Below are 11,233 nucleotides of genomic sequence, written 5' to 3'. Positions count from 1 at the left end.
TTCGTCTGCCGTCCCCGGAGAATAACAGCAGGTGTGGGTGAGTAGAGGGGTGGCTAGGCCAGCGATGGGAGTACGGTGGGGCGGTGAGGCCTGCGCGGCAGCATAGCCGGCCGCGGGAGGAGGGAGCAGGCAGTCCCGCCGGCGCTTGTTTGAGCGGGTGGAGCAGGAAAAGCAGAGAGTGAAGAAGCACGACAGCCGTTGGATGGACATCCAACAGTCACTGCTCTCTTGTGCATTATTTCTAATAATGTACAGCCCATTTGCTAATTCTTAAGAATTTTTTTGGAGCCCATCTTCTTTTTTTAGCATTACACCCCATATTGTGGCCACGGTTAAAACGTATACGATTTTTTTTGCATATTTCGGTGCGGTCAACTGTTTTTAATCCCGAAATATCGATTCACATTCAAACTATTTTGAAAAATAATTTATATAAATATAAAATCCAAATAATTGTCCACGCATAAAAATCAATGGAATTTAAAATCTTGTAATAACAAAAATTGAAACTAATTCCCGGTTTGATGTGTTTTAAAAATGTACAGCCCATTTCTGGGCAAACCGAATGAAACTCTCCTCGTCTTGAAAGATTTGCAGCCCAGCAGGGCTGATAAAGAAAGTAGGCCTCGTTTGGGTATTTCTTTTAAAAAATAGAACTGGGCTAGCCATTTTCAGCAAGAAAAAAACACAACTGGGCTCATGATGTGGTAAACATAAATAAAACCCTGGCTAGACGGGCCACAGCCCCCGCACAGCCCCGTTGTTACCCTGATCCGTCGCTAAAACTAGTATAAATAACAAATGCTTGTTCCTCAAAAAAAACTGCGCGACCTGCTGGGTCCCTGGTGTCAGCCGCTCATAGTGTAATTCTCTCATTTATTGACTACGTTGACAATGGCGTGAGCCCCAGATGTCCAACCATTAGGAGGAACCATATTTTTGGGCTTGTAATAAAGAGGCACTTGCTTGTGTACTGCCATGACGCTGGTGGGTCCCTACTGTCATCCTCTCCACGTACAGTCATCTCCTTGTTCCTCTCGGTTGTGGACAACGTTGACAACGCAAGAGGGCGGCACACCGCGCACGGCGAGCGAACCAAGGCCGCAAGGCGGAGGACGACAGCGAGGCCTCGGACGGAACGAACAGGAGCCGTGGAAGATGCGCCGGTCCAGTCATAGGCGGAGGGGAGTACGAGGGTTTACTGGTTCGGGTGCGGGTGCGTGTTGGGGCTGACGTCGCTGGAGAATAACAGGACGTGTGGGGGAATAGAGGGAGGGACTGGCCAACGTTGGAGGGTACGTATAGTAGGGCGGCGGAGGCGCAGCCAGCCATGGGAGGCGGGAGCAGGCGGAGCCGACGGGGTGGTTTTGTTTGGGTGGCTGGAGGAAGAAGAAGACAAGAGATAGAATATACACGACAGATGTTGGATGTCAATCCAACGGCTGGTAGGTAGAATCGTTTGTTGACTGGCTAGTAAGTCGACACCACCTTGGATAGGCTATTTCCTCGCGGGTCCCAAATGTCAGAATCCAAATCTGTCACGGTCATGCAGCCCTTCCTATGAAAATTTACAGCCCATTTGATGTGCTAGTTGGAAATAAGTTTGTGGGTGCTGGTGGGGGCTAATCACTTGGCTTCTATAATGCACAGTGAGCTCAAGCAGCCGGCGAGAGTGATGTTATTTCTCTTGGTTGGGATTTGTTAGTTGTTACAATATTTCACTCTAAATTAAATGACTGGCAAGCCATTTGCCTTGCTTCAAAGAAAATATGACAGTCACAGCCGAGTTGAAAAGGGCAAGAACATCTAACTCCAGCTTACAAACTGTACAAAAGCATGAGGGTTAATTGTTCATCAGGTTTACAAAAAATCCAGGTTGAAAAGGGCAACAACATCTAACTCCAGCACTGTTTTTGGCAGTCACAGTCAAATGGATCGGTCAGGTCCATAGAATGAACATCCTGGGTCGTAAAATTTACTGGATTATGACCACAATATGTTGTAAATAGAAGCTCGGCACGTTCAGAAGCTCTTTTGCCCACATGAAACTCCTTTTTTTGCTCTTCCACGTACACATCCATCAAAACCATGCTGCTGATAAACTTAAGCCTGATGGACAATAGTAACCTCGCATTCAGCAGGAAGAATGTGACAAATCTAGTGTTTGCACGGCTGGCTACATATCGTTCTAGCGTTATTGTCTTCAATCGAATCTCATGAGAAGTGAGAAAATCCCGATGCTTATGAATCCACCGATTGGTTATAACTTTCTTACCCCGTCCTGTTGCCTAAATAGACATGAAGATTGAAAACAGTTAAGGTCTAAAAAAAGAGTGTCGAAAGAGCAACATCTGAACGGTTAATTCTAGTACACTATATGCGGGCTTCCAATGTGCGTGAAATTATCACCTTTATATACAACTTCTCCAGACATGGAAAGCATTGCAGCAAGCCAATAATCTTGTTCAGATCAAAACTATTCATTTGGATATATAAGATCTTGACAGAATCCAGCACCATTGATAGGCCATCCATGGAGAAACTCTTCATTGAGCATAGAACATAATATTAGTAGAAAATGTGTACTCCAAGATGACATATAACTTATGCGTAGAAATTTAAAATGCAGCTTATGGTTACAAGTGTAGATAATAATGTAAAGTACCTGAAGAACTGTGGAGCCAAACACCATATTGAAATGAGCACAGAGATCATGCATTACACCCAAGTTCTCCAGTTTAGGCGCAGAGAGGACGATTATTTGCAACGGTGAATAACTAGAATCAAGGATCAACCTTTGAAGTGAAGGGGCATCTTGGATGATGAGCTGCCTTTCATCAAAACAAATTCCAATTCTTACAAGGTTAGGCTACTTTATTTGGAGACAACCGATTCTAACTGTGAAAACAAGCACCAAGCACTCCAGGGCAGGGCAACTGGAGTGGATGATGCTGTGCAATGAGGTCGCCGATATACGAACCCGCACAAGTGAAAGTTTCTTGAGAAATGGGAGTCGAAGGTTTAGTACCAGATTTTCTGGTAGGTCGCACATCACAAAGGTGGCGGTGTGGAGAGAGGAGGAAAACCGTGAGATGGACATCGGTGCTGAGGGCACAGGTAGATGGCGTTCGGTATGTGGTAGGTGATTTCCAGGGGAGTAGTAGAACTCAAGCAGCTGTAGTTCTGTGAATTTAGGGGATTTCAGCCAGACGTCCACCGTGAAGGGCATGGTATGCTTGCTCAGGTAGCATGACGGGATGCAGAGGCTTTGAACGGAGCCCTGGTGGGAGGAGATGAAGGCTCTAGGGATTTCGAAATCATTGAAGAGAGATAGCTGACGACAGTCGAGATTAAGGGGCATGGCGCGCCATAGAGGGCGCCACCGAATTGAGAGGACTTGGGTGCGGCAGCAATCCTTGGTGGGGAGAAGCGAGATGATCTCCCCAAGGACGGCGTCCGGGAGATCGTTGATGCGGTCCACCCGGGATTCTACGGGTTCCTGGGATCCGGTGGGGGCGGGGTCGCCGCTTCTCCCCGCGCTGCCGGGTGCGGGATCTACAACAGGCGTCGCCGCTGGCGGGAGCCTCATCTTCTTGGCGATGGGGTCAGCCGACTCCATTTTCCTTGAGGGCGTCGCGTTGCGCTCACGGATTTGAGCAGAGTAACGAATGACGAGCCTAGTTGTAGTGCGAGTGAAGAAGAAGGGGAGCTGGGGTTTTCTGTAGTAGTGAGGAAGAAGGGGAGCTGGGGTTTTCTGTAGGAGTGAGGTGAGCAATTTGGGGGTACGAGTGGAGCGGGCTGACGTGAGGTGGGTGGGAGTGAGGAGGAAGAAGAACACCCAGGTTTTTTTGGGAGGCGGTGTGCTGGGTGTGGGTAGCGCCTCTCATTCAGTAAATATATGGACTTTTGAATTGATTTTACTATTTACCAGGGTGGATGGGCTGTTTTGTCTTGGGCCTAGAGAAACAATTACTACTAGTACAGTGGAGACACTCTACAGCTACCCAGAAAAACAATTACTACTAGTACAGTGGATACAATACCGCTTCTGGCTCCTCCTAGGTCATCGAAACGTCTCCCTCTACTGAATGCTGTTATACTTTTGTTCACCGACATGCGGGCCATGCAGCGCGCGGGCCCAAATGCCATCCACCAAATTAGAAGGCAGTATGCAGGCGGAGAGTCACCCCGGTCGTAGCGCGGCAATAACGAGCTGTCGTATCACAAAACCCCACCTCCCCGCAGTCTAAGTTTGACGGACGAAGCAACCATCATTTCACTCTTCGCTGAATCCCTTTCTACCTCACCGTCTTCAAGAAAGGCAACACTCGCATCTGCCACTGTTCTTCTCTCCCAACGAAGGGAAGGTAAGCGGATCCGTGATGTTGGTATATTTTCGTTCAGAGAAGAAAAAAGAACTTTTGCAAAGCAGTAATAACCGATTGAAAGGATCGATATAGTTGACTAGAGGGGGGGGGTGAATAGGCAACTAACAATTTTTTTTGCTTTTCTTTACCAAATTAAACTTTGCATCAAAGTAGGTTGTCTAGATATGCAACTAGGTGGGCAACCTATATGATGCAACAACAACAAGCACACAAGCAAGTAAGGTATATAACACAAATAAGCTAGCACAAGTAAAGGGATGAAATAACCAAGAGTGGAGCCGGTGAAGACGAGGATGTGTTACCGAAGTTCCTTCCTTTTGAGGGGAAGTACGTCTCCGTTGGAGCGGTGTGGAGGCACAATGCCCCCCGGGAAGCCACTAGGGCCACCGTATTCTCCTCACGCCCTCACACAATGCGAGATACCGTGATTCCACTATTGGTGCCCTTGGAGGCGGCAACCGGACCTTTACAAACAAGGTTGGGGCTCTCTCCACAACTTAATTGGAGGCTCCCAACGAAACCACGGAGCTTCACCACAATGGAATGTGGCTCCGAGGTGACCTCAACCATCTAGGGTGCTCAAACACCTAAGAGTAACAAAATCCACACAAGAACATATGGGGGAAGCAAATATCCTTTGGTGGAAGTGTAGATCTAGGTCTCCTCCTTCAATCCCTAGCAAATCAACAAGTTTGAGTGGCTATAGAGAGAGATCGGGCAAGAGAGCTAGAGTAGCGTTAATGGTGGAGTGAGAGAGGTAAGAGGTAAGTGTGGTAGGTGGAAGAAGCACCCTTATATAGCAATCCTAAAAATCCAACCATTACTGCGTTTTCTGTACTACAGCGGTACAACCGCTCCTTGTCCTGGTACAACCGGGACTCACGGTTTCTGTGCAGAACCCTACCAGGCGGTACAACCGGGCGACTAGGCGGTAGTACCGTTTAAGAGAACAACCGGACCAACCGCCCAGCCACCGCTGAACCACCGCATAGAACCAGTAGGGAGTCACCCCTGAGTGCGGTAGTCGAGCGGTACATGACCGGTGCAACTGCTTGACCTTGAGCGCTTGGACGGCTAAGTCCTGAGTGGTAGAACCGCTCTGGGCACCGGTGGTACCGGTACGACCGGACCAACCGGGCCACCACCGCCTGAGTACCGCATCAAAACAGAAGTCTGACCGGTACTTGGGCGGTGCTTGGCCGGAACAACCACTGTAGTCTTTGCTGAGCATGGTGGCGGTACCACCGCCCGGAGGCAGCGGTACATCCGCTCGGTCAAGACTGGTAAGCGTCAAGAACCAACGGTACAACCGCTGGGAAGCCACAGCAAGCAGTAGGATCAGAAGGGAAGAGCTCTCTCTCACAATGAAGGAAGGCAAGAGAGGGGTGAGGCAAGTGTACGTGAAAAGATTCCCCCAACTCCTTCCAATGTGAATTCCCTCTTGATAGTACGGGTTCCCTACGACCAAAGAGATAAAAAGCATGGAAAACTCCGTCTTTGATCTTTTCCTTCCAGAGAGAATAGCTATCCGATGAAAGCCTACCCACAGAGAACCTGAAGCACTTAGCACAAGATTAGACCAACAAAGAGTAGTCATCATCATCCAAAACACAAAGTAGGGAAATGCCCTTACAATCTCCCCCTTTTTGGTGGATGATGACAACAACACGATTTGCACGAGGGAAGTCTAGAAAATGTAGACGGGACTCCCCTAGATGTGTGCCCCAATTTTGGCACCCATTAAGGGTGAGACTCCCCCTAGATTTTATAGAATCGCCACTCCTACTAGAGAGGATATGCGAAGATAAGCAGAGAAGCACATAATATGAAGGTAACGATAATAACGGAATAGAACAACAACATCACCGATAATAGAGATAGATAGCAAGATAGGCGCATGTCTTACACCATGCAAGATGAGATAAGCAACAAGGTTCACAAGCTAAAGTTCAAACACAACGCACGAAAAAGGGAAACACAAACCCAAGCGAGGCAAAAACCACCCATGCAAATCCCGAGCCCTATAGAACACTCTCCCCCTTTGGCATCAAGACACCAAAAAGGAAAAGAGCGAAGCTAGCGCCCCAAAGCTCAGTCGTCCTCCTATGACTCCTCGGTAGCATCTGGATCCTCATCATCAGCAGACTCGTCATCATCGTCGTGATCGGATTCCTCCATGAAATCATCAGTTGTAGCAAAGGAGGTGGAAGGCTGGCGAGGGACCTCGTCATCAGACCACGTGCTGTGTGAAGAGATCCATCGCTCCTCCGGTGTGATGCTCTTCTCAGAACCACTATGGATAGGCATGTTGAGGTGCTTCATCATCGCAATCTGACGACGCCGGGCATGCTTCTCATTGGCATGGGCTTCATACATCCTCTTCTGGATGTCAGACTGGAGGCAGAAAGTCTTCTTCACCTTGGCAGTGAGCTTGTCCACCCAAGAAGACTTGACCCCTAGCTCCATCTCAAAGTCCTCATCGTCCGGGGTGGCATAGACATCCCCAGGAGCATTAGCAGGGAAGCGAGGCTCGGCGTGCTTCTTCCTCTTGAGTAGCTTGACCTCATGAACAGTGAGATTATCGGGAGAAGCGAGAGCCTCTCCAGGACGACGAACCTCCCAAACCGAGTTCAGAAAGCACATGACAAACGGAACATAAATGGGGACCTTCCTATAGATTACCATGTTGTACATCTCGTGCCACAGCTAGTTGGACACATCAAACGTTTCCGCAGAACCCACCTTCGTCTTCATTGCAACCATCAAGTCAACAAGATAGCCATGGATTTCATCCTGATTCCCCACCTTGGGCAGAAGCACATTGCAAAACATGCGATGCATGATGTCTAGACCTTCAGCAAATCCTTAGATTCTCCAATAATACCACGGCCCGAATGTACAGAGGGGCAAGCTTCTCCTTAGGCATGGACTCAAGTTGGTCATGAGGACGAATGCCACCCCTTCCTTCCATACCGGTATCGTCATACCCAATAGCATTGCAGAAGGCCCTCCAGGGCACTTGAAAGAGCTCATCACGGCACATGAATGTGAGAGTGCGAGTGTCATCTTCTCCAAAGTGAACAGTGGCATATAACTGATGGGCAAGCTGAACATCAAAGTCACAGTTAACTGACATGAGCTTGACCAGATCGAACTCCTCACAGAGAGCCAAGGCCTCACCAAAGTACTCCAAGTTGTTCCTCCAATGGTCAAGATCGATGGTCCACTGCTTGGCATACCTGTTCTTGTTGTGCTCAAAGAGTTCATGAACAATCCAAACTTGCATCTCATTCCGGAACTGAACGGTGGTCTAACGAGGAGCAATGGGAACCTCATAAGGATTCTTCGAGCGGAAGGCTTCCCAATCCTTGGCTTTCCAACAGTTCAAAGGCAAAACCACACGTTGTTTGGCAGCGGCAGACTTTTCACGGCGAGTGGGCTTGGTGGGAATCACAACCTCTTCTTCGTCATCAGACGCAGTCGGGCGCAAGGTCCTTCGTGCCCTCTTCTTGGTCTTGCGAGGAGCAGAGCGAGAACTAGAGCCACCTGTACACACACACACACACACACACACGAGGAGAACACAAGAAATCCAGCAAAGATGAGAGGATTGCACAAACAAATAGACGAATAGATTGATTGCACAAAACATAGAAAACAGAACAGGGTTACGTGGTGCAGATATCCTGGCTGTACTGGTTCTCCTACCGGTAGAACCGCTGAACAGTGGTAATACCAGTAGGGAATAGATCTAACCGCGAAATATGAATCACACTAGCCATATTCTAATCTCTAAGAAGTGCAATCTAAGCAGGAGACAAATAGAGATCTCTTCCACCCAATAGTTTAAACAATAAACGCGGAATGTCAAGTAATGCCCTAGAAGTAGGGAACAAACCCTAGAACGAAGAACGAAGGACATGGGGCATTACCGGCATCCATGGGAAGAAATCGGGAAGGAGGAGGCCTCCTTGGAGAGGATCCACGGAGACCCCACGGATCCAAAGCGCGAGAAGTGATAACCCACAAGTATAGGGGATCGCAGCAGTTTTCGAGGGTAGAGTATTCAACCCAAATTTATTGATTCGACACAAGGAGAGCCAAAGAATATTCTCAAGTATTAGCAATTGAGTTGTCAATTCAACCACACCTGGATAACTCAGTATCTGCAGCAAAATATTTAGTAGCAAAGTAATATGGAAGTAACGGTAATGGTAGCAAAAGTAACATTTTTGGGTTTTGTAGTGATTGTAACAGTAGCAGCGGAAAAGTAAATAAGCGAAGAACAATATGTGAAAAGCTCGTAGGCATTGGATCGGTGATGGAGAATTATGCCGGATGTGGTTCATCATGTAACAGTCATAACATAGGGTGACACAGAACTAGCTCCAATTCATCAATGTAATGTAGGCATGTATTCCGAATATAGTCATACGTGCTTATGGAAAAGAACTTGCATGACATCTTTTGTCCTACCCTCCCGTGGCAGCGGGGTCCTAATGGAAACTAAGGGATATTAAGGCCTCCTTTTAATAGAGAACCAGACCAAAGCATTAACACATAGTGAATACATGAACTCCTCAAACTATGGTCATCACCGGGAGTGGTCCCGATTATTGTCACTTCGGGGTTGCCGGATCATAACACATAGTAGGTGACTATAGACTTGCAAGATAGGATCAAGAACTCACATATATTCATGAAAACATAATAGGTTCAGATCTGAAATCATGGCACTCGGGCCCTAGCAACAAGCATTAAGCATAGCAAAGTCATAGAAACATCAATCTCAGAACATAGTGGATACTAGGGATCAAACCCTAACAAATCTAACTCGATTACATGATAAATCTCATCCAACCCATCAGCGTCCAGCAAGCCTACGAGGAAATTACTCACGCACGGCGGTGAGCATCATGAAATTGGTGATGGAGGATGGTTGATGATGACGATGGCGACGGATTCCCCTCTCCGGAGCCCCGAACGGACTCCAGATCAGCCCTCCCAAGAGAGTTTAGGGCTTGGCGGCGGCTCCGTATCGTAAAACATGATGAATCTTTTTCTCTGATTTTTTTCTCCCCGAACACGAATATATGGAGTTGGAGTTGAGGTCGGTGGAGCACCAAGGGGCCCACGAGGCAGGGGCACGCCCAGGAGGGCAGGCGCGCCCCCACCCTCATGGACAGGGTGTGGGCCCCCTGGCCTTGATTCTTTCGCCAGTATTTTTTATTATTTCCAAAAATAATCTCCGTGGAGTTTCAAGTCATTCCGAGAACTTTTGTTTCTGCACATAAATAATACCATGGCAATTCTGCTGAAAACAGTGTCAGTCCGGGTTAGTTCCATTCAAATCATGCAAGTTAGAGTCCAAAACAAGGGCAAAAGTGTTTGGAAAAGTAGATACGACGGAGACGTATCAACTCCCCCAAGCTTACCTTTGCTTGTCCTCAGGCAATTCAGTTGATAAACTGAAAGTGATAAAGAAAAACTTTTACAAACTCTGTTTGCTCTTGTTGTTGTAAATATGTAAAGCCAGCATTCAAGTTTTCAGCAAAGATTATGACTAACCACATTCACAATAACTCTTAGGTCTCATGTTTACTCATATCAATGGCATAATCAACTAGCGAGCAATAATAATAAATCTCGGATGACAACACTTTCTCAAAACAATCATGATATGATATAACAAGATGGTATCTCGCTAGCCCTTTCTGAGACCGCAAAACATAAATGCAAAGCACCTTTAAAGATCAAGGACTTACTAAACATTGTAATTCATGGTAAAAGAGATCCAGTCATAGTCATACCCAATATAAATTAATAGTAATGTATGCAAATGACAGCGGTGCTCTCTAGCTAGTGCTTTTTAGTAAGAGGGTGATGACTCAACATAAAAGTAAATAGATAGGCCCTTCGCAGAGGGAAGCATGAGAGGTGCTAGAGCTCGATTTTGAAATAGAGATAAATAATATTTTGAGCGGCATACTTTCATTGTCAACATAACAACCGAGAGATGGCGATATCTTCCATGCTACACACATTATAGGCGGTTCCCAAACAGAATGGTAAAGTTTATACTTCCCCTCCACCAACAAGCATCAATCCAGGGCTTGCTCGAAACAACGAGCGCCTCCAACTAACAACAGTCCCGGGGGAGTTTTGTTCGCAATTATTTTGATTTGATTTGCATAAAGCATGGGACTGGGCATCCCAGTGAGCAGCCATTTTCTCGTGAGTGAGGAGCGGAGTCCACTCCTCTTGAGAATAACCCGCCTAGCATGGAAGATAAGGACATCCCTAGTTGATACATGAGCTATTCGAGTATACAAAACAGAATTTCATTTGAGATTTAGAGTTTGGCACATACAAATTTACTTGGAACGGCAGGTAGATACCGCATATAGGAAGGTATAGTGGACTCATATGGAATAACTTTGGGGTTTAAGGGATTGGATGCACAAGCAGTATTCCCGCTTAGTACAAGTGAAGGCTAGCAAAAGACTGGGAAGCGACCAACTAGAGAGCGACAACAGTCATGAACATGCATTAAAATTAATAAACATTGAGTGCAAGCATGAGTAGGATATAATCCACCATGAACATAAATATCATGAAGGCTATGTTGATTTGTTTCAACTACATGTGCGAACATGTGCCAAGTCAAGTCACTTGAATCATTCAAAGGAGGATACCACCCCATCATACCACATCACAACCATTTTAATAGCATGTTGGCACGTAAGGTAAACCATTATAAGCTCCTAGCTAATTAAGCATGGCATAAGTAACTATAATCTCTAATTGTCATTGCAAACATGTTTATTCATAATAGGATGAATCAG

The sequence above is a fragment of the Triticum aestivum genome, chromosome 3D, assembly GCF_018294505.1.
Source record: "Triticum aestivum cultivar Chinese Spring chromosome 3D, IWGSC CS RefSeq v2.1, whole genome shotgun sequence".
NCBI lineage: Eukaryota > Viridiplantae > Streptophyta > Magnoliopsida > Poales > Poaceae > Triticum > Triticum aestivum.
This window is presented reverse-complemented; position numbering follows the sequence as displayed.